Here is a 21,769-nt window from a genome sequence, read left to right on the forward strand (position 1 = left end):
TGGTAAGTTGAGCTTGGAAATTCTTTGGTTTTATTTTACATGCGTTTGCCCTTCCAGTGCTCCTTGCTGTGAAGACCAGTTATAGGTGGGGGCAGTGACCTTTTTTTGTATTAAACCAGTAAACACCAAATCTCAAAACGAGGCTCTGTCCTTAAGTGGTTAAATGTCAGTGGTAGCTTCCGCAGGTCTTAGCCAAAAACTCCCAATGTAAGGGATCAGCCCTGTTTTGCCTAGCATCTAGGGCACACTGTATGTTTAGCGGGCCCCCAGCATCACAGGAACAAGAAAATTGCATGTGCAATTCAGCATGCATTCCTGGCACGCCTTGGCTGTGTTAGACGGACTCCTGTGCCCATGCATCGGATAATGTCATCCCCTACTGGTCAATCAAGAGGCTGAAAACCCGTCACCCGGGGAGAAGATGACAGCAGCCAGTGAGAGATCTAGGGTGAGGTTGAGGTGAATATATATCTGAGTTTAGTTCCCCTTTAAGAAGTCTGCAGCAGCCTAGCACATCTACATTCTGGCCTGCCAGAGCCTTTTCACACATACGCGGTCAGCCCATGCATCAGCACTTTATCCTCCATCAAATAGAGTTGATAGGTTGTAGCGCTTTCTATCTGCTTTTTGATATGCAGTACATCAATGCACAAATCTGACTTATACATTCATATCACATTACTCGTAGCAGAAAACATCCTCCCTTCAGCTCCTTAGTATCCTAAAAATCAACAGCAGAACTGTTTATAGATTGAACATAGTCAACCAACGTGTCTGTTAAATTGTATTTCTAGGCAGATATAAAAGAATGCAGTTCTGTATTCAATAATAGATAATTCAATGTATTTGTAGATGCAGCTAGTACTAGCACTTAAATTTATTGTAACTTGGTATCAGCCACTTTCAGTGCTCGGTATATAAGCTCACAGTGGGAAAGTAAAGGGCGGCATTGAAAGCCAATAAAGTGTGCTGCAAACAAATCCGCTGAAAAGGAACATGCTGATAGGAGGAGAGAGTAGAGTGAGCATAGAGAGGATCTCATCAGTCTGCGGTTGCACCTTTCCATCCAATCAGCATGCTAGAGGTAGGGAAATGGCACCACTGCATTCTGAAATGTAACTAGGGTTGCCACTTTTTCTTCAAGTCAAACCCGAACACTTTAGCAGCGCACAGCAATTTTTTTTTTTTATAGTATAAATTATACATATATTTATCAATTAAATAACATTTCTAATCATATGAAGTTAATCACAAGAATCCCCCTTTACATCAAAGTCCACAGAGTTCCCCTTTTACATCTGAATCTGCAGAGTTCCCCTTTTACATCTGAATCTGCAGAGTTCTTCTTTTACATCTGAATCTGCAGAGTTCCCCTTTTACATCTGAATCCGCAGAGTTCCCCTTTTACATCTGAATCCGCAGAGTTCTTCTTTTACATCTGAATCTGCAGAGTTCCCCTTTTACATCTGAATCCGCAGAGTTCTTCTTTTACATCTGAATCTGCAGAGTTCCCCTTTTACATCTGAATCTGCAGAGTTCTTCTTTTACATCTGAATCTGCAGAGTTCCCCTTTTACATCTGAATCCGCAGAGTTCTTCTTTTACATCTGAATCTGCAGAGTTCTCCTTTTACATCTGAATCTGCAGAGTTCCCCTTTTACATCTGAATCCACAGAGTTCTCCTTTTACATCTGGATCCGCAGAGTTCTCCTTTTACATCTGACTAAAATCAAAATAAGTGCAGCGCTAAATACAAAGTATCCCCTGAGGCATATATAGTGCATTCAATAAACTATATATAAATAAAGTGCAATATGTAAAATGTGTTCTTATATACAGTATATAAATAATAGCAGGTAAAAAACAAGGCAAAATCGATTGTTAGTGTTGGCTTTGGGCAGTGTGAAAGAGAGTGTAACAGACACTCTCGGCTTAGACAACTGCAGCCAGCAACCCTGCTGGGAAGCCATAGTCCAGTCTGAATAACGTGTCCGGGTTTTAAGCACTTTGAAACCCGGGGCACGTGATTCCAAACCCGAACTGTCCGGGTGAATCCTGGACAGGTGGCAACCCTAAATATAACAGAGAAAGTGATGCCATCCTCTTTGGCTGTACAGTCTGGTAAGACTGTATAAATCTCAAGACTAGATAGACAGAAAATCCTTCTATAGAAAAGCAGCTCCCTTATGTGTATTTTAATGGCAAATTTATTTTTGTGCATTGAGTTCAGCTTTAACCAAGAACACCATATTTTATCAAATTGAGACAAGCTCAACTTGGAAGAACACAGTTAACAAAATGAATATAGTTGGGGGCTTGAGAGTCTTTCCACTATAAGAGGATTGCTTTTCTGGCATAAAAGAGGAGCAGACGGGGTAAAGTCCTTGAATGGATCCGCTGTACATGGATACTTATGATAGCAAATAAACATACTTCAGGATTACATGGAACTGCAAAACCCAATTTAGATACCAAGAGAGAATGTATTTGTTGGCAGTAACTCATTATCACTAAACATGACCGGAATACATGCGAGGAGTAAGCATGACGGCATCAAAAACATTTATAAGAACTTAATATACTCATTTTTTTAAGCTTGCTTAGAGTATCATACAAAGTCGATGAATACAAAACGAATTAACAATAAATCTTGTGTGCCTATTCCTGTGCTATAAAAAAATAGTTTATTCAACCTCTTTGAAATCTTTCTTTGTTAGGGTTGTTATTTCCCTTGACCAATGCTTTAAGGATGTTTGGAATGCAGAATGCCATTGGTTTTGTAAAAGATTACAGAAAGTCACTACAAAAGAAGAATACCGTGGATCTAACACAAGTGATTGTTTTTATGACTGCCTGCCTTAAACTGTACAAAACTGGGAAAATCACACTGAGCACAACTGGAAAAATACACAAACATATGGTACCTTCAGCCAAAATGACGTAACTGTCTGATTTGTACATCCAAGGTTAGAGGCAACCCTGGGATACTGCCCCATTGAAGTCTCCAGAGATGTACCAGGTGGGTGCGAACAGGAGGGCGAAGACCGAGACCCTATTCATACTTATGCGTTCTGTTGCTTTGCAATAATGCACATATGTTAACACATGGTATGGCAAGCGTTAACATGAATTAGCTCCTAATGCACCATAATGGATGAAAAAATATACATGATACTTTTTAAAAAAATGCAGTGCACCACAATACATGATATATTTGTTGTGGTGTGCTGCAGTGCGTCATGCTCTACTATACTTTGGGTTGCCATTCATAATAAATGCACATAAAGAAGATGCATTGTACTGTGGTAATGTGTGTTAACGTGTATTTTAGTGCACATTGCCACAACACAGCTGTAAAGTGGAACTAAATCCTCCAGCGGCGGCCCATCCATTAGGGGCGCTGCCCCCCCTATAAATGTGTCTGGCTCCCTGATCTACATACAGGGTGCCGGATTATGGTTTCCAATGGAGGGGGGGGGGGGTTGACGCACGTGATTAGAGGCAGAGGCTTTAATAGGTTTCAAAAAAGGGTGGGTTTAGGTCGCAGAGCACTGCGCCTCGATCCTATCGAGCTGTGTGACGATAGTAAATGAATATTCGCTATTTTCACACTAAATTTCTTCCCTGCCAATCAGGAGGCAGGTCGTGAGACCCGTTTCCCGATTGGCCAACTTGCCTAGCGCTTAGGAGGAAGAGAGTGGAGACGTTTGGCGGACACCATGGAGGAAGCTGCTGGAGAATCAGACGCCAGAGCCATGGCCAGACCCCACCACCCGCAACCTAGATGGGGTCTAGCCCCTGTGCTGAATGACACCAGAGCTGCTGCACGTAGCCCGCCACCTGCCACCTAGATGGGGTAAGTGCCGGACCGCCGGCTGCCCGGGTGGAGGGGTGGTTGTTTGCCACCCCCCCAAAAAAACCCACTAGCCGCCACTGAAATCCTCCTATCGTTTTCAGGAAGCTGCAATCTTAGCCTCTCTTTGATCTTAAACTGACATGATGCTGCACATGTGACCAGTTATGACACCAGACATTTGATGGTTAGATAGTTTGGTTGAGAGCACAACCAATGTGATTGTTACATTCCCGGCACATGCCGGGAGTGTAACTGTTTTTTGAAAAATCGTTGGGTTTAGTGTATGGTTTATTTTTTGTGTGAATTTGGGTTAGTTTAAATCAGAAAAGGGGGACAAAAATGATAAGTGCACTTTGTTACAAAGTACATCTAATCCCTTAAAGGAATTCCAAAAAAATCCAAAAAAATCGACCCTTGTGTTGCATCCCCAACCCTGCTCTACAAGGTATGAGGAATGGAATGTAACACTTTACTTCTCACTCTGGAAGGTCCCTCATTCGGTGCAATTGGTCCCCCAAAGCCTCTTTTCTAAGATGCTCTTGGGGTTAGTCGCACAACGACATCATCAAGTACAATACAAGGCTGGCAGCCCTGCATTGTACGTGAGAATGGTAAGGAACTGCTCACAGGAGCACAGGAACCTGCCATAGTGAGGAGTAAGGTACGTATCACACCTTATTCCACTACCCCTAGACCTAATGAGCAAGTAGCCCCTTGCAGGGTGGGTGGGGTGGGAGAGTTGCCAGTGCAAGAGTAGTTATATTTCTTATCCCCAGATTTGGCTTTACCATTTATTTATTTTGACTGTGTACTTAGTAATTTGCCCATCTTTGCCCTTAAAGAGACTCCATCACTGAGCCCTTTATTATGGATAGAAAATACACAACTGACTTATGACCGCTTTAGCCGTCGGAATAAACTCCAAAGGTTTCTCCAACGGAACTCCGGCGGAATTTCATTCAAACGGTCTTGCCTACACACGGTCACACCAAAGTCCGACCAAAGCCCGACTGTCCAGAACACGGTGACGTATAATACGTACGACGGGACTAGAAAAAGGAAGTTCAATAGCCAGTAGCCAATAGCTTCCGTCTCATACTTGCTTCAGAGCATGCGTCGTTTTTGGTCTGTCAGAACAGCATACAGACGATCGGTTTTCCCGATAGGAATTGGTTCCGTATTTGGAATTGGTTTGGAGCATGTTCTATTTCTAGGTCCATCAGAATTTTTGAAAAAAAAAAAGTCAGATGAGGCACACACACAATCGGAATAGACGATGAAAAGCTTCCGTCTGACTTTTTCTGTCGGACATGTGTACGCGGCATTATATTAACCTTCCCCACACCCCTCTAGAATCCTCCGTGTCAGAGGTTATGCAGGGTTGATGATGGAACCCCCTTCTTCATGTGACAATATTTGGGCTTGGTGATTGCATGCTGGGAGGGGGTCACATGCTCAGCCATACCTGTAAGCACAGAAAATTTGCAAAAGCCCTGACAGAGCAACAAGGTGATGGAAAAGTGCTCCTGTTTTTGTGACCTTGCTCTGAATGGCAAAAAATGACAGATTCTCTGCAAAAAAAAAAAAAAAGGGAGTCTCAATCTTCAGGGAAAAACAGCTAAACAACATAAAGGACAGTGATGAATCCAAGGACAAGCTGCTCACATAAAGATAAAATTTAACAAGAAGATTACGGCCATTATGATACTTGAGAGCAGTTTTTTTCTTCTTTTTCCATCTGGCATATCTCCTAAAATAGAGACATTATAATACTGGCACAGTAACATTTCGATTCTCTCCTTTACAGTTTTAGAACCTTCCAAACCCTTCTCTGGCCACTGGTTAAGCTTGTTGTGATCTCCTTCTAAGCTCTATTTGTATGTTTTCATCTAGCAGAGTACAAAGCCATTTATCAGTCTGTGTGGTATATCATCAGCCTAACCATCTTGCTATCATTTCAATTCGTTCTGAACTTAATCTCTCAGACCTCCATCTCTAGATATCACTATTACATTTTATCTCCAGCCAATGTTGCAGAAATCAGCCATTTGTGCTGTCAAAAAGCGAGTTGGATCAGGCAAGAAAGGATAATGAGATCCGCTGGTCCTAATGAACCTCGTTATGCTTCCTTGGATTGTACACCCTGTGAAAATAGGGTTGCTTTGTTTACCCGAATCTATAAATAATTGCACATTTCCAAACCTTCAGCTATATAAACCTCCAGATTGTAAACATTATCTCTCTTTCTGTTCATTTTATTTTCCAAGAAAGAGCTTGGCGGTTTTTCTTAAAGAGACACTGCCACACAAATTATGGTATCATTTATAACACAGAATATTAGTTATTCTTCAAAATATACATGCCTTTTCCTATAGGGAAAATTGATACAGTAAAACCTTGGACTGCGAGCATAATTCGTTCCAGAAACATGCTTGTGATCCAAAGCGCTTGTATATCAAAGCAAATTTCCCAATAAGAAATAATGGAAACTCAGATGATTCGTTCCACAACCATTTATTCATAAGTCCTTCAGTTTTTAGTCCATATAAAAAGATTATAGCAATGTGATAGGTCGTGTAACCATAAAATGTCCATTCACAAATGGAAGCCTCCACAAGGGGATTAGAAGCAAAATCCAGCAGGAGCTACAGAGTATAAAAGAGAAGAGAGGCGCCTCTAAGTGTAGCATCATGGTTTAATTTAATGAGGGTACAACATTTAGCAACTCACATGGTCGATGATTAAAAGAAGCACATCTACGTATGCAGGCATCTGTAGCTGTCCACATAGACCGTCCTCTGCAGCACCGGCTCTCACCACTGTCAGTCTGCAATCGTGATGGGGAAGACTACCCTGCAGTAGAGTGATCTGAAAGCGAGGCTTGAAGCGCTTGTGGAGCGCAAAGTGGAAGGGGCAGCGTCGATGGCGGTGAGGAGGATGGTCTATGTGGACAACCTTACCCCGGATGCCTACATACTTAGATGTGCCTCTTTTAATCATTAACCATGTGAGTTGCTAAATGTTGTACCTTCATTAAATATAACCATATTGTTACACTTAGAAGCGCCTCTCTTCTCTTTTATACTCAGTTGTGACATGACGCTACTTGTATATCAAGTCAAAATTTATTTAAAAATTTTGCTTGTCTTGCATAACGCTCTTAAACCAAGTTACTTTCAAACCAAGGTTTTACAGTATTTAAATATTTGCCAGGTTGAATTTCCTGCTTCCTAAATTTGCAATGGACATCGGAGGTGATCAATATGAAACACTGTGTCCTGCTCTGTTCCACCCGTCTTTCACATCTATTCCAAGGAGTCTTACTATTCTATCTTTATGTTATTGCCTAATGTGTGTGTGTGTGATAGCGCTGGACTAATACAAGTGAAAACTGGTTCTGATGGATTTATTGTAAAGTGATTTTTCCTTCAAGGAAGCAGATTTGTGGTATAGGTATAGGTGGACCCTCTTCTGGCCCTAGTCTGATACCTCTGTGATAGCGACAAGGGAATCACTTACCAGATGGTAAATTCTTGGACATGTACTGAGGAGCACCTGATACAAAAGTCCACCTCATTGAAGGTAGGGTTGCTACCTCATCCCTTTAAACCCAAACATATATGAATTACACAGGTTCTGAGGCTAATTTAATGCAGATAAGGTACCAAGTGAGTTTAATTACCACCTTAATCAGCCACTGAACCTGTGTTATCAATATGTGTTCGGTTTTAAAGGAATGAGGTGGCAACCCTACTTGAAGGACGTTTTGAAACATTTAAAGGAGAAGTACAGCCAACGCTTGCTTGGCTGTACTTCTCCTGTGGATAATAGAAGTGCAGTTTGTTCTGCACTCCGTTTTCAGCAGACAGCGGGCTTCAGCATGCTGTCCGCTGATGCCACAGAGCCGGTCCAGACTCGGGAAGGATTGCAACCATATGGTCAGGATCCTTCCACATACCTGCACCAACACTCAGCTCAGCCTCTCAGCGAGAGGCCCGAGCTTGCGGCTCCCGCCCTCTTCACAGACAAGCTCTCCAGTGAGTGCGGGGACAGAGCAGAGAGCTGCTGACTTACAGTCACCAGTTCTCTGCTCAGGGAGCTGTAAGAACCGAGCGATTAGCAGTATTTGATCGCTCGGTTCTCAGTGTTAGAGCCGGCAGGGGACCGATGCTGCATCCAGCTAGGTAAGTATGAATCTGAAAAAAAATGCAAGCCTCATACTTCTCTTTTAATGGTTAGGAGCTGAATTATGTTGTTGTTGTTCTAGTTGTTTGATATCATGTAGAATGGACTAGTAAAACTTACTGCACTGTAGTAGGATTCCAAGGTGGCGGCTAAAGAGATAGCAGGGGAATCACATCACTGGAGCCTCTAAGAGATAAAAAGAGCCAGTGGGTGAATCCTCTTGGTAGGCAACATTTAACTTTTCAGGAGAGTGAGAAAAAAAAAAACAGTGTCCTACGAATTATACGTTTCATCATAGCTGACTTTGGCTTTTTAGTGGCGGTTCATACTTGTGCAATGCGGGAACCCTGCGGAATCCACTGCGGGTTCCCATATCGCACCCGACTTGCAAGGCAGTTCACACTGCCATATGCGAACTGCGGGAAGTGTCAATCAATGATAATGACACCCCCATTTCAGCTTGCATATCGCACTGCAAACTGACAGTTTGGACATGAATCGGATTGCATGAGTGTGAACATCCATGCGATCCGATTTTGTTGCGGACCTAAAAAAAGAGTCCTATGCGAGTTTGGTCGGAATGCGATGCAAATTCAGTCATACTACCTGCATGGCTGAAATCGTATTGCACGGACATCACATGTGATTTGCACATGATGAATCACATGCGATCTCGCACCACGCACTGGTGTGAACCGGCACTTAAAGTATTTTCAAAACCAAAAGGTTTGGATAAGGGAGGGTTATAGGGAAGGGTTATAACCTTTTTTTGTTTATCTCTGTGACCCAGTTGGGGAAATTTACCCCCTCTATTTGTTTTGGCACAATGTTATAACAAATTCAAATGTTATAGTTACAGTCATTAGAACAAGAATAGAAGATCCATAGATCATCCGAAGGAACATTTTTTTTGTTTTGTGACAACTGTCCAAGAGAGGACTTCCCCTAATTCCATGGAGATTTCCTCTCACTTCCTGTTGTGCCTCCAGGGCAAATCTCCCCAACAGGTCACAGGCAATCGAATAAGTCTGACAAGGATTTTCTCGTTCAAATGTTTTTTTTTTTTTAATTTGGAATCAAAGTAACAGACAACACACATAGCATATATTTTGCTCCAATATGTAACAATCATCTCCTCAGACGTGGCGGTAACATGTGCTGCATACATAGAAAAAGCTGTAAATATAAACTTTGACAGAAAAGGACAGTGAAACTTGTATGTTTCATGGTAAAAATGTTAAATAAATTGTAACATTAAAATGTCACTAAACCCAGGACCCTGCATTCACTATATCTGGTCTCCCACAGTACACAGAACATGGAAATGCAATTATTTTAGTAAATATAAACTGCTAAATACAGTTTCTCATCAGCAGTATATAGCAGTCTTGTGACTTCAGTGTCTGGTTAAAACTTGTGGGAGGAGTTTTCATTCTGCTCTGACTGTCCTATGGGGCTGTATGACTCCTGACCATCTGTCTGGACAGTTCTGATTGGCTCTGTGCCGATCACATGCACCCTCCCAAAATAAAAAAAAAAACCTCTCTAGCAATAAACACCAAACTGAGCATGTGCAGAGGGCCTCCAAAGCTCTGTACTATCAACAGATGGATGGGGATAGTAAAAGAAGGGGGAGATCAGAGAAGACAGGATCAAACATCCTTTTTACACAATGTGGAGGATTAACCCCTTAGGTTCCACAGTGAGTATAACAAGCATGCTTTACTGCATATGCAGACTGATTTCACTGTTGTGGGTTTAGTAACCCTTTAATGCCTAGCAGTCAAAGAAAAGGAGTTGAAACCATCAAGGAAGAGAGTCCCATTTGTCCACAGCCAAAGTTTAGGGTTCTACAGGGACAAATAGCACCTATTAGATAAAGTCTGACAAGAATTGTATCCATTCTCTACTCTATCCCAAATTCAAGTTTTGACTTAAAATGTTATTAAACCCACAACAGTAAAATATGTCTGTATGTGCAGAATAGCATGCTTGTTATACTCACTGTGGAACTTAAAGTGGACCTTCAGTCATTTTTACAACTTTCCATCGATTAAATCTTCTGCCCTTGTTGTTTTAACTTTGGATAGTAAAACATTTTTTTACTGCCAGTAAATACCTTATACAGACCACTTCCTGTTTCTTGTCTGGTAAAAAGCCTAGGCTTATGACATCATGCACAGCTCTCTCTCTCACGAGAGTTTGCTAGGAAGGGAGGGGGGCATGAGTCATAAGAGGGCCAATGAGAGCTGCGGGGCTGGAGGTGTGCTTCTGTGTGTCTGTGTAAATCCAGGAAGTGAACAGGCAGCAGCTTCAGCTGCCCACAGTTAAAATGGATGCAGCCAGACTCAGTGGAGGGAGATTTCTGCAGCATATTTGGCAAGTATCAGCTCACAGTATATATAATATAATATGCAAAGTGATTGGAAGGAAGCTACAGAATGATAAGGAAGTTTTTATTACACATTATGTGAGCAGACTGCAGTTCCTCTTTAAGTGATTAATCATCTGCATTGTGTAATAACCTGCATGGTCACTCTGACAAGTCCAGATAAGACACAGTCAGAGTAGTCCTGCTGCACATGCTCAGTTTGGTCTCTATTGATGGAGAGAACATTTCCTGTTTCAGTTGAGCTTTTCAGGTCACATGATATTGACATCACACATTTGGGTGTGTATACAGATCCTAAATGACAGCCTACTCCCTCCCTCCTCCTCCATGCCTAATAACTAAAAAAGAACACAGTGGGTAGGATGTCACATCTTGATTGAAAGAAGCTCCGCCTCCCATAACAGCATGAGCACATAGGCTATAGTGGATTTCAAGAGGCAGTGATTCCCTAAAAATGAGATAACACCACTGTACATGCTACCGCACTGTTCTGTTTTGACCTCTCCAAGCATCAGTTACAGCCTGCAGACGTGCATAGGGGGGGGAAAAAGATACTTCTAAACTTTTAAAAATATATTTCCCAATTTCTAAATTCATAAATAATACAGATTGTGCCAAAGATGTGTTATGTTTTCTTTTTTTTCATACTTATGATCCTTCTTTCTCTTTCTGCGCCTTTCCTCTTTCTCCCCTGTCATCCTCATCCCACCTGGCACCCCACTGCCACTTTGCTAACACACTACACACCCCCTGTCATCCTCATCCTCCTCCCACCTGGCACCCCACTGAAACCTTGTTAACACCCTACCCCCTGTTATCCTCATCCTCATCACACCTGGCACCCCACTGAAACCTTGTTAACACCCTACCCCCTGTTATCCTCATCCTCCTCCCACCTGGCACCCCACTGAAACCTTGTTAACACCCTACCCCCTGTTATCCTCATCCTCATCACACCTGGCACCCCACTGCAACCTTGCTAACACCTTACCCCCTGTTATCCTCATCCTCATTACACCTGGCACCCCACTGAAACCTTGCTCATACCCTACTATCTGTCATCCTGATCCCACCTGACACCCCACTGTAACCTTGTTAACACCTTACCCTCTGTCATCCTCATCGTCGCCACACCTGGCACCCCACTGCAACCTTGATAACACCCCACCCCCTGTCATCCTCCTCATACCTAGGACCCCACTGCAACCTTGCTAACAACCTACCCCCTGTCATCCTCATCCTCATCACACCTGGCACCCCAATGCCAACTTGCTAACACCCTACCCCCTGTCATCGTCATCCCCCCTATAACCCACTGCCAGCTTCCAAACACCTGCACTGACAAAGCAGCTGATTCCAATGTTGAGAGGATAAGGGTCTCTTCCCCAGAAATGTGCCGTGGTGGGTAACGTGGTCTGTGGACAGGGGCTTATTGAAATATGGAACACTATGTTAACAATAAAGATGTCACTTCAGATGAATGAATAAAGTGTTACTAAACCCACAACAATAAAAATCAGTCTGTATATGCAGTAATGCATGCTTGTTATACCCCTTAGTGTGGAACCTAAGGGGTTAATCCTGTGCATTGTGTAAAAAAGCTGTTTGATCCTGTCTTCTCTGATCCTCCCTTTTTTCCCACAGACTCCAAAAAATAAACTGATATTTACAGAGTCTATGGAGTGTAAAGTTTGGTGTTTATTGCTAGAGTGTTTTTTTTCCTTGGGAGGGTGCATGTGATCCGCACAGGGCCAATCAGCACTGTCCAGACAGAGGGTCAGGGGTCTTGAAGCCTGATAGGACAATCATGAGAGAAATGAAAACTGCTCCTACAAGCTATCAGCACACACTGATACAAGTCAGAAGATTGCTCTAATTGCCAGGGCCAGCCCTACCATGGGTCCCAGTGAGTCCATTGGACCCAGGCAGCACTTTGAGAGGTACAGCAAATTGAACCACAGCCACCTCTCCTTCTCTTCTATTTACCCAGCAAATTGACGACCAAGATTTTTTTCCCAGCAGTTTTGTGTGTCATGGTAACAGCTGACCACACTGCCTGCCCCTATACTGCCCTAGCCTGTCTATATACTACCCTAGCCTATGTATATACTACCCCAACCTGCCCCTATACTGCCTTAGCCTGTCCATATACTACACTAGCCTGTGTATATACTACCCTAGCACATACCTCCCAACATTTTGAGATGGGAATGAGGGACACCTACTAGCAAACGTATGTAGGCATAGGACACGCCCCCTGCCACATCCCCCTTAAAGGAGAATTAACCAATAAAAAAGGTTAATTAAATCCACAAGGGCTTTATTTTTAGCACTACTATTCCTTTATATTAGCTTGTAGAATGTATAAATGCAGCAATTTAGAATTTGGGTAAAAGGTTTAGCTCTGGGAAACACTTTTTTAAAGATTAAAAATGCATTTTATATACAACTATATAGATCAGACCAAAATGAGGGACAAATGAGGAGGAAAGAGGGACAGAGGGACATTGCTTGAAATCAGGGACAGTCCCTCTAAATCAGGGACAGTTGGGAACTATGCTAGCATTCCCTATAGTGCCTTAGCCTGTCCATTTACTACCCTAGCCTGTCCATTTACTACCTTAGCATGCCCCTATATTGCCTTAGCCTGTCCATATACTACCCTAGCCTGTCTACATACTACCAAAGCCTGTCCATATACTACCCTAGCCTGTCCATATACTACCCTAGCCTGTCTGTATACTGCCCTAGCCTGTCCATATACTACCCTAGCCTGCCTATATACTGCCCTAGCCTGCCCCTATACTACCCTATCCTGCCCCTTGGAATTGAACATAACAGTATGTCATATCATTCTGCATATAGACAAGGTGCTGTTGCATGTAAATCTGACTTCCTGATAAATTAAATTTTAGTTTTAATTATCATGATATAAAATAATGGATGTGGGGGCCTTTTGGTGAGCGTGATTTTTTTTTTTTTTGGGGGGGGGGGAGTGGCAGCATTTCATTCTTCGACCTAGACAGCCCAGTGTCTTGGGCCAGCCCTGCTAATTGCTATATACAGCTGATGATAAAAGGTATTTATCAGTTTATATTTACTAAAACGATTGCATTTTCATGTTCTGTGTACTGTGTAAGACTGGATATAGGGAATGCAGGTTCTGGGTTTAGTAACACTTTAGGATATGCTTACAATATTCACTCACATATTTATTACTTTATTCCCTCCATAATAATCTTACTCCATGGCTCCACAGGTTCTGTACAACTGGTACAAAAAAGCGTATCTTAGCTTAGTAATTCAATATTTCACATTTCATAGTTGCAGTTTACTGTTCAAAAATCTGAAATTTTGGAAACGCTTTCGTACTGCATAATTAATACTGAATTCAGAAACGTTCACAGAAAGAATCCGTGATCACACCAAATGTAATGTAGTGTGTTTGTTAGATGTAAAAAGAATAGAACATTTTTCATTAGCTGCCTGCAAACACGCTGACAGTTTTGCTAATGCACAGCGAAATTCTCTAATCCCAGTACGTAAAAAAGAAAAAGGAAAAAGTCTAGCGATTAATGCAAGAAACTTCTTTGGGTACTGATGACTTACAAAATTGCTTTGTTGTACCACTTTATATATGATATTGAATCATATCATGTATGGTATGTTGATGTTCCTGACTGATCTGCCTGACAGAAAGTTGGTGGATAGGCAAGACTTGTATAATGCACAAACAAATGTTTTTATATGCTGTCCAACCCCACTGGCTGTAGATTTTTAAAAGGGGGACGACAGCAACTAACAAGAAAATCCCAAATCAAACAGGCTGATTTTGCCATTAAAGCAGAAGTTTGGGGTTCTTAAAAAAACAACAACCTCTGATCACTCAGTTCTTGGTCAGCCCTGACTTACAGTCACTGCTCTCTGCTCTGCCCCTCCAGTGCTCACTGGAGCGCTAGGATGGGGGGGGGGGGGGAGTGGTTGGCTCCAGCTCCCAGCCGCATGATGAGAGGCTGAGCCATCTGCCAATCAGATTTCTGGGTGGATCCTGACAATATGGTTGGATCCTTCCAGAGTCTAGAGTGGCTCTGTGACATCAGCCGACAATGAGCTTTAGCCTACTGTCAACTAAATCTGGGTCACAGGAGAGCACAAGTTAGTGTACTCCTGTGACCCACCAAATAAGTATGGGCAAAAAAGCTTTGGCCATACTTTTTTTTTAACAATAACTTGCTAGGGGTATCTTACAAGGTCTGGAGCAGGCCACAAGCAAGGCTTTTTTTCAGCAGGAACTAGGGGGAACTCAGTTCCACCACCTCTGGCTCAGGTCTTCTGCTCCCTGCTCACCACTATCACTTGGTAACACTGAAGTCCAGCTTCTGCGTTTACAAGTGATAGCTTATCTCCCAGTAGCTCCCACAGGTCAGATCTCCTGCGCAGATCTCACTGAGTGCCGGACAGGGACAAGGGAGATACAGAACAGGTGCCCAGGGTTCAGTGCAGTCATGGGCAGGAGAGGGTGTGTGGTAGGATGCACCCTCTGTGGTCTCCATTTTTTTCCCTGGTGACCAGTTGTTGTTGCTCCTACTACATAGGTGCTTCAGCTTAATATTGCAAAAAAGGTAAGACATATGACTGATGGTGGAGCTTTTAAGAAGGGGGGAGAAGATGAGGGCAGTGGAGGGAGGGGTTGTATGTAGAGGGAAGAGCTACTTTTTCATGCTATTTCACAGGTATGTGTGTGTGGCGGGCATAGTTGAGTTGCTGCACCTATTCTCTGAGCAAAAAAGCCCTGGCCACAAGCATTGTGGTCTATGCCTAGCCCTGTTAAAATTACAACCATCCATTGTCTATGGGTACTTCAGAGTTGAACTTTGATAAAGCAGATAAGCAGATAAAAGGGACAAGTGAATGCAGTTCTGTATTCATTAATACATTGTTATTTCTTTAAATGTAAGTATCTAAATTGTAATTGGTATCAGACTGCCACTAATGTTTTAGAGCAGACAACTTTATATGCCTAAAAATGGGTATGTTTAAACAGAGCACTCCAGAACCTCAAAAACCCAAAACTGGATTGTGAAAGCAAATTCTTGGTCCCCAGCAATCTCTATTCCCTGCCACCTTCTTTGTCTACTATTAGCTAGTAAGGCCATTTGTTAAAGTGAAGGGGGTATGAGTGTGTGTGTGCTGTGGGGGCAATTACATAGGGAGCTGCCACACAGAGAGACTGGTTGCTCTTTAGGTATCATAGGAACTACTTTTTGGAGCTAGATGAAAAATAAGACCCAAGAGTGGTGCATGTTCTGCAATGTAAGCAAAGTTTAAAATATTGGGTACAACCTTGTACAATATAATTTAATATAATATCATATACATTTACCAGAAGGTACCTGCATTGTCCTTTAAAGGGTTAATGAACATGAAATCTTCCCTGTGAAGATTTCTATCTATCCCCATGACCAGAACTTCCTCTCACTTATCTTCATTTGTAACGAACATCAGAAGATTTTTTTCTATACATGTTAATAAATGTTCTGTTTTGAAATTAAGTTCTCTTTTATATGTTCTTGCCCTTTAACACATCTCTAAAAGAATACATAAAAAGCCTACTATAGGAAGTCAGTTTTGTATAATTGCATCTTTGTTTAAAACATTTCTCTAAATCCCACATATATTTTCAATTATCATATTCTTAAATGCTGTTAATTAAAATTCCTGTGTGGGAAATTAGATGTAACCTACGTAATGGCTTGGAAATATCTCAATTCCAAAGGTTATAGAAGATCAATAGAAAGTGGGTATTATTTATTCGTAATGTAAATTAGATATTCACTGTCATAGTGACCAGTCTGAATATTGTTTTCTAATTTAATTTTCATATTCTTCATAATAGGTTATTTTTGTAATGCCATTAATGACTTACTTCAGTTTTAATGATTACAAGATTTTTATTTACTAAAGTTTGTTGAGGCTGATTGTTATGGCATGGCACAGCTTTTCTGTGAATAGGATTCATTCTGCAACCAGCCTTGAATGCAGTCAAGCATAGCCCTAATAAGATGTTTTTTGTAAGGTTTAAGTGTTCTTTTGTTGGTGTTTGCACCTTTTTTTTGGTATAATTGATTGGTATTTGTGTACTGTCACTTTATATAAAATAATAAAAATAGAATTATAATAATAAGGCTATCGAGAGGCTTCTTTGACACAGTACAAGTCAGGAATAGTTTGCAAGGTGCTTTTGTTAAATAGCCACTGTGACTCCAAAGCATTTGACCTAAATCTCACAATTTTTACTGTAATTTTAGGCAAATGAAAAATCTAATTCCCCGTACACACGGTCGGACATTGATCGGACATTCCGACAACAAAATCCTAGGATTTTTCAGACGGATGTTGGCTCAAACTTGTCTTGCATACACACGGTCACACAAAGTTGTCGGAAAATCCGATCGTTTTGAACGCGTTGACGTAAAACACGTATGTCAGGACTCTAAACGGGGTAGTAGCCAATAGCTTTCATCTCTTTGTTTATTCTGAGCATGCGTGGCACTTTGTCCGTCGGATTTGTGTACACACGATCGGAAATTCCAACAATGGATTTTGTTGTCGGAAAATTTTATAGCCTTCTCTCAAACTTTGTGTGTCGGAAAATCCGATGGAAAATGTGTGATGGAGCCTACACACGGTCGGAATTTCCGACAACACGGTCCTATCACACATTTTCCATCGGAAAATCCGACCGTGTGTACAGGGCATTAGTTTTACTCATCTCTGTTTAGTACAGTATGCATGCCTACTTTTGCCAGCCATGGTTGGCCCAAATGTAGTAGGCAAACACTTGGCGTCCCATAGCACTTAACTGACACTGGTCAGACTGTTTGGAGTCCAGGTATAGTGCGGTTGAATAGAACAGGCTCTGAATTTCTAGATGTTCTTCAGCAATCACCAGCACCCTCACTATTCACTATGCATAGGTTAATAACCATTTGAACAGGGCTGTTTCTGCTATTAGGCCATACACAGGTAGATGTTTCAATGAAAACAACAAGCACAAAGACATAGACTTAAGCTGACCATGGATCGAAATTCATCCAGTTCAGCAAGAACAGGTCAAACTTTGATCCATGTATGGCGGTTTCTGCTCAAAAGAAGACGATCTAACTAGCAACTTTGATCAAATGGGAATGTTGCAAAAATGGCATTCGATCATCAGCTAGAGAATAGGATGGATTCCACTATCCCAGCTTTTTTCAACCAGGGTGCCGTTAGGTTTCTTCGGGGGTGCCCCTGGCAAAACGCCTAAAAATTGCCCAAAAATTATATACAAGCTAACGGGTGGATCAAGCCTGCCTTATGGTTACATAAAGCCACAGGTTTGCATTGTGCACCATTATAACCTCTTAGCTGCCAGCCTCTTAACAACCAATGACGCCTGCACGGCATCCTTGTTTGCCCCTCTCTGCCATCACTATGGTCACATTAGCAGAGTCAGGGAGAGAAACAGAGAGAAGAGAAACATTGGAACACTAGTCAGTACTAGTGTGCAAAGGGGGTTTTTGCTTTGGAAGAATAAATCACCCATAACTTTGGGTGTCCTACATGTGTGGATGTTTCTGCGCTATATAAAAATATTAGTTTCATTGTACTAGATTATACATAATTTTAAAGGCTGCCTTGACTAAAAAAAGGTTGAGAAACACTGAACTATCCACCTCATTGGCTGAGTAGAAAAAAAAGTCATCTATGGTTAGCCTTACTCTTAAACCCTTTACAAACAACAACTATAACATGACCTGTTTTGTTATATTTTCTGAATACAGCTAGGTTTGTTCACCTTTTCTTTAACTGTCCCTCAAGGCCAAACATGAACAAAGCTATAGTATTTTTATTGTGTTACATAAAAATGTTAAAAGAAAGGAAGTAAAGTAACTAATCCCAAGCAACCAGAGTGAGCCCTGGATATGCATTCCCAGGGTAGAGTGCTTGTTTTAAATGTACACATATTAAAAAAAAGTCGGTCCAACATGAGTTCAGGCTTCTGGGTATAAAACTTGCAAGTGGTCTTGCACTATTCATCCAAAAAACAAAAGTGATAGCTATCCAAACATATAATGTCCAATAAGCTGATAGGGATCAAGTGCTCAGATTGTAACCGGCGGTGATCAGTCCTTTTATGGAATACTCCCACAAATTCTTTGTACTTCCACCAACACCTCAGTGCTCACAGAACTCTCACCTCATAACCACATATCAAGAGCCCTTGATCAAATTCCAAACTGGGGCTAGTGATTCTTCCTCCCAGGACCTCCTCTGTATCTCCTCTGTCTACAGTCAAGGATCCAGGCTCCTAGGGCTCCAGCTGCATATGTGGGGATGAAATAGACAATATGCCTCCAATAGTGTAAAGCGTTTAAAATAAATCCATTTATTTAAAAGACGATAACATGCTTACATCAAAGCAAAATAAAAAGTGCATGAAATTGTAAAAACAACGGCGCTTTCTACCACTCACGTCACTTACAGTCCACTATCAGCCACGCCCTACACGTTACGTGACTTCCTCAGGGAAACCTGAAAGTTTTTTAAATCAATCTATTTATCTGCTAGGGACAGGAAGTGTGGCAGTCGCCATTTTGTTGTAGACTATGTTGATAATATCATGACAGCCATTTTCCCTATGACGAATTCAATGCATTCAGATGATAGAGGACCAGGAAAGATATTAAATAGCCATTTTGCTGAGACCATATCATGGCAGCCATTTTCCCTATCATGAATTTAATGCATTCAGATGATAAAGAACCAGGAAAGATATTAAATTGCTATTTTGCTGAAGTTCATCCTATAATACAATCTACATATTTAAAAAAATGTATGCGATATATATATATATAGATATATATATATAGATATATATATATATATATCTATATATATATAAAAGGCTTCTGGGTAATTTCTATTTACATATTCAATTAACCACAGGTCTCTTTTTTGCATATGAAGAGGCATTTTAGCATATGGTTCTCTGGGAGCACTACCTTAAAATCTCGCCGTCTAGGGTTATTGTTCCACTAATGACACAAAGCAGAATTAGACTAAGTGGCCCACTTATTCACAATTAGCATAAATCAGACATGTTTTATTTAATCTATATAAAGATATCTTGTTAGTGCTTGTCAGTTAACACATGAATTCCACAGGAAATATACCATAAAGTATGTTTTTTTGTCCCCATGCCTAATATTCTGAGATCAAAACAACCATTCTCTATTATGTCACGATCAATACTTATTTCAAGTCCATTGGAAAATAGTAGTAGATGTTATTTATTTGTCTTAAGCATCTCAAAAAAATAGATCTCAAAATAGTTTGTGATGGAAGATCAATATTATTTAGAGATGCCATTATGCATGATAAAGTCTGTATTTAAATAAATGAAGACGTAAAGTAAAACAATACGTAAGCCTGGAGATGAAAAGATCTCATTCTTTTGAAGGGTATCTAAATCCAAACACAAACCTGTAATATATTGCAGCTTACCAGTCTGTCGATGTGGTGCCTGCATTAGTTTTCATTTTGTAAGGCTAAGATCATTTTCAGCAAGTACAGAAAATACTTGTTGATCTTGCAAGAAATGCATGTGTCTATGTCCCTTTCTGTGAGCTGAAAAAAACACAAATATCCTTCTTTTTCTTGTGTAAACTACTAGTCCCATCAGTTTAATGGAAATGAACAAGGGCAGACATGTCTGAAGTCCAATTAAGAAAAAAGCATCCTAGAGCCGTGATTCATACAAAGTAATGAGAGGTCAAAAAGTTTTGGAGCGCTCACTGGCTCAGGTTAGGCTGCTTGCAACAAACAGGGCTACCCTCCTGTGAGTAACCAGCAAGTTACCAACAAAAAAAACATGCACCAATGGAAGAAGCGCCAGAGATCAAAGGATAAAAGAATGCAAATGAATTTACTGGTTTTCACTAACAAAACAGCAGGGCCAGAACCCCCCTCCTCTTCATAAGAGCTTCAGTTAAAATAAAAAACTTGAGTGGGATTTTCCTTTGAATCTATGTAGGGAAGTTACTTGATGGACTAGTACTAGCGTTGGACTAGAGTTACTAGCCAGCAGTATCTGCTTGAGCAATCAATGTTGATGAAGAAGGAGTGTTTTCTGGCCTTCCAAAATATTGGCTGTTTTTAGTACAAATCCGTAAATTCATTTGGAAACTTTTATCATTTAGTCTTGCATTCCTTTCATTGGTGCATGCTGAAAATCTAGTCTATGTTGACAATCAGAGCTCCTTCCACAGATACAATGGAGAAATGAGTATAACCACAAACATACAGGAAATGTGTTATTCACAGGATCACCAAGTAAAAATAAAGGGGGGAAAGTCTGAAAAAATAACGTAACCACTACCTTAAAGGATAATCTGCAATATAATACATTTTTACAATGTACTTTTGGGTTAAAGTGGATGTAAACCCGAAAATGTTTTTTTTTTTTTTTTATGTCATAATGTAGAGTATAAGATTTCCTATTATTTGAGCCCAGTCTTGCCACAAAGAGTTAATCCAGCTCTGAGCAATCCTCTTTTATTGTTCAGTAAGATAAAACTTGACAAACGAGAAAAACTTTGTCAAATCCTCCCCCTTGCTGTGATTGACAGGTGATTTACATCTCGTGCACTAGCCTAAGACATGCATTATTTTTTAATCCCCCCCCCCCACTCCTTTCTTCAGCAGCTCTGCAAGGATTGGCTGTTCCACACCTCACCATGATTTGGCATGCTGAGGTCATGTGGTTACTTTCCTGTCTTTTCACTGGATGTTAGAGATCATAGCAGAAGTTCAGTGTAAGAAATACACAGGAAAAGAAAATGCATATTGACAAGGGGAGTGTAGAGGTGGGCGGGGAGTCTACTGACATCACGACTCCACCCACCGAGCTCCAGACAACAGACCCACCCACAGAATATGTAGTTTTTCGGGTCTCATAACAGACAGAGGGGAGACATTTGACAGGTAAAGATACATGCAGGAGGCATGTATATCCTTATAGATAACCCCTATGGCAGTAGTTTAGAAAGGATGACATTGGGTTTACATCCACTTTAAGATAAACTTTAAAATATATCGGAAGCCAATGTTTTTCATTTGGTTTAGATAGAAAAGGTAATAAGTAAAACCCCTGTCAGTTCTTTTTGTTTTGTTTTTTTGCTGTCTGTCGTCCATTGGAAAGACTTTACTTCCTGTCTCAGAGACAAAACATGAAGTACTGTATATAGTAAAGTAAAGGAAATTCTCTTTTAGACTGTTGTCACTGGAACAGTCCTC

At 41.1% G+C, this 21,769-nt stretch overlaps 1 protein-coding gene across 7 annotated transcripts in view; it reads right to left on the reverse strand.

Moving 5' to 3' along the window:
* ELFN1 (extracellular leucine rich repeat and fibronectin type III domain containing 1) overlaps window positions 1-21,769 on the reverse strand; it is an 855,107-nt gene that overhangs the window by 717,735 nt on the left and 115,603 nt on the right. For 2 of the 7 annotated variants that reach the window (XM_073636734.1, XM_073636729.1), the window contains exon 3: window positions 18,672-18,794. The exons of the other annotated variants lie outside the window; for them this stretch is intronic. The gene's annotated coding sequence lies outside the window, so the exon portion shown is untranslated. The remainder of the gene's footprint in view (window positions 1-18,671; window positions 18,795-21,769) is intronic. 7 annotated transcript variants of the gene reach the window in all.

Source organism: Aquarana catesbeiana, linkage group LG06 (genome assembly GCF_042186555.1).
Source record: "Aquarana catesbeiana isolate 2022-GZ linkage group LG06, ASM4218655v1, whole genome shotgun sequence".
Lineage (NCBI taxonomy): Eukaryota > Metazoa > Chordata > Amphibia > Anura > Ranidae > Aquarana > Aquarana catesbeiana.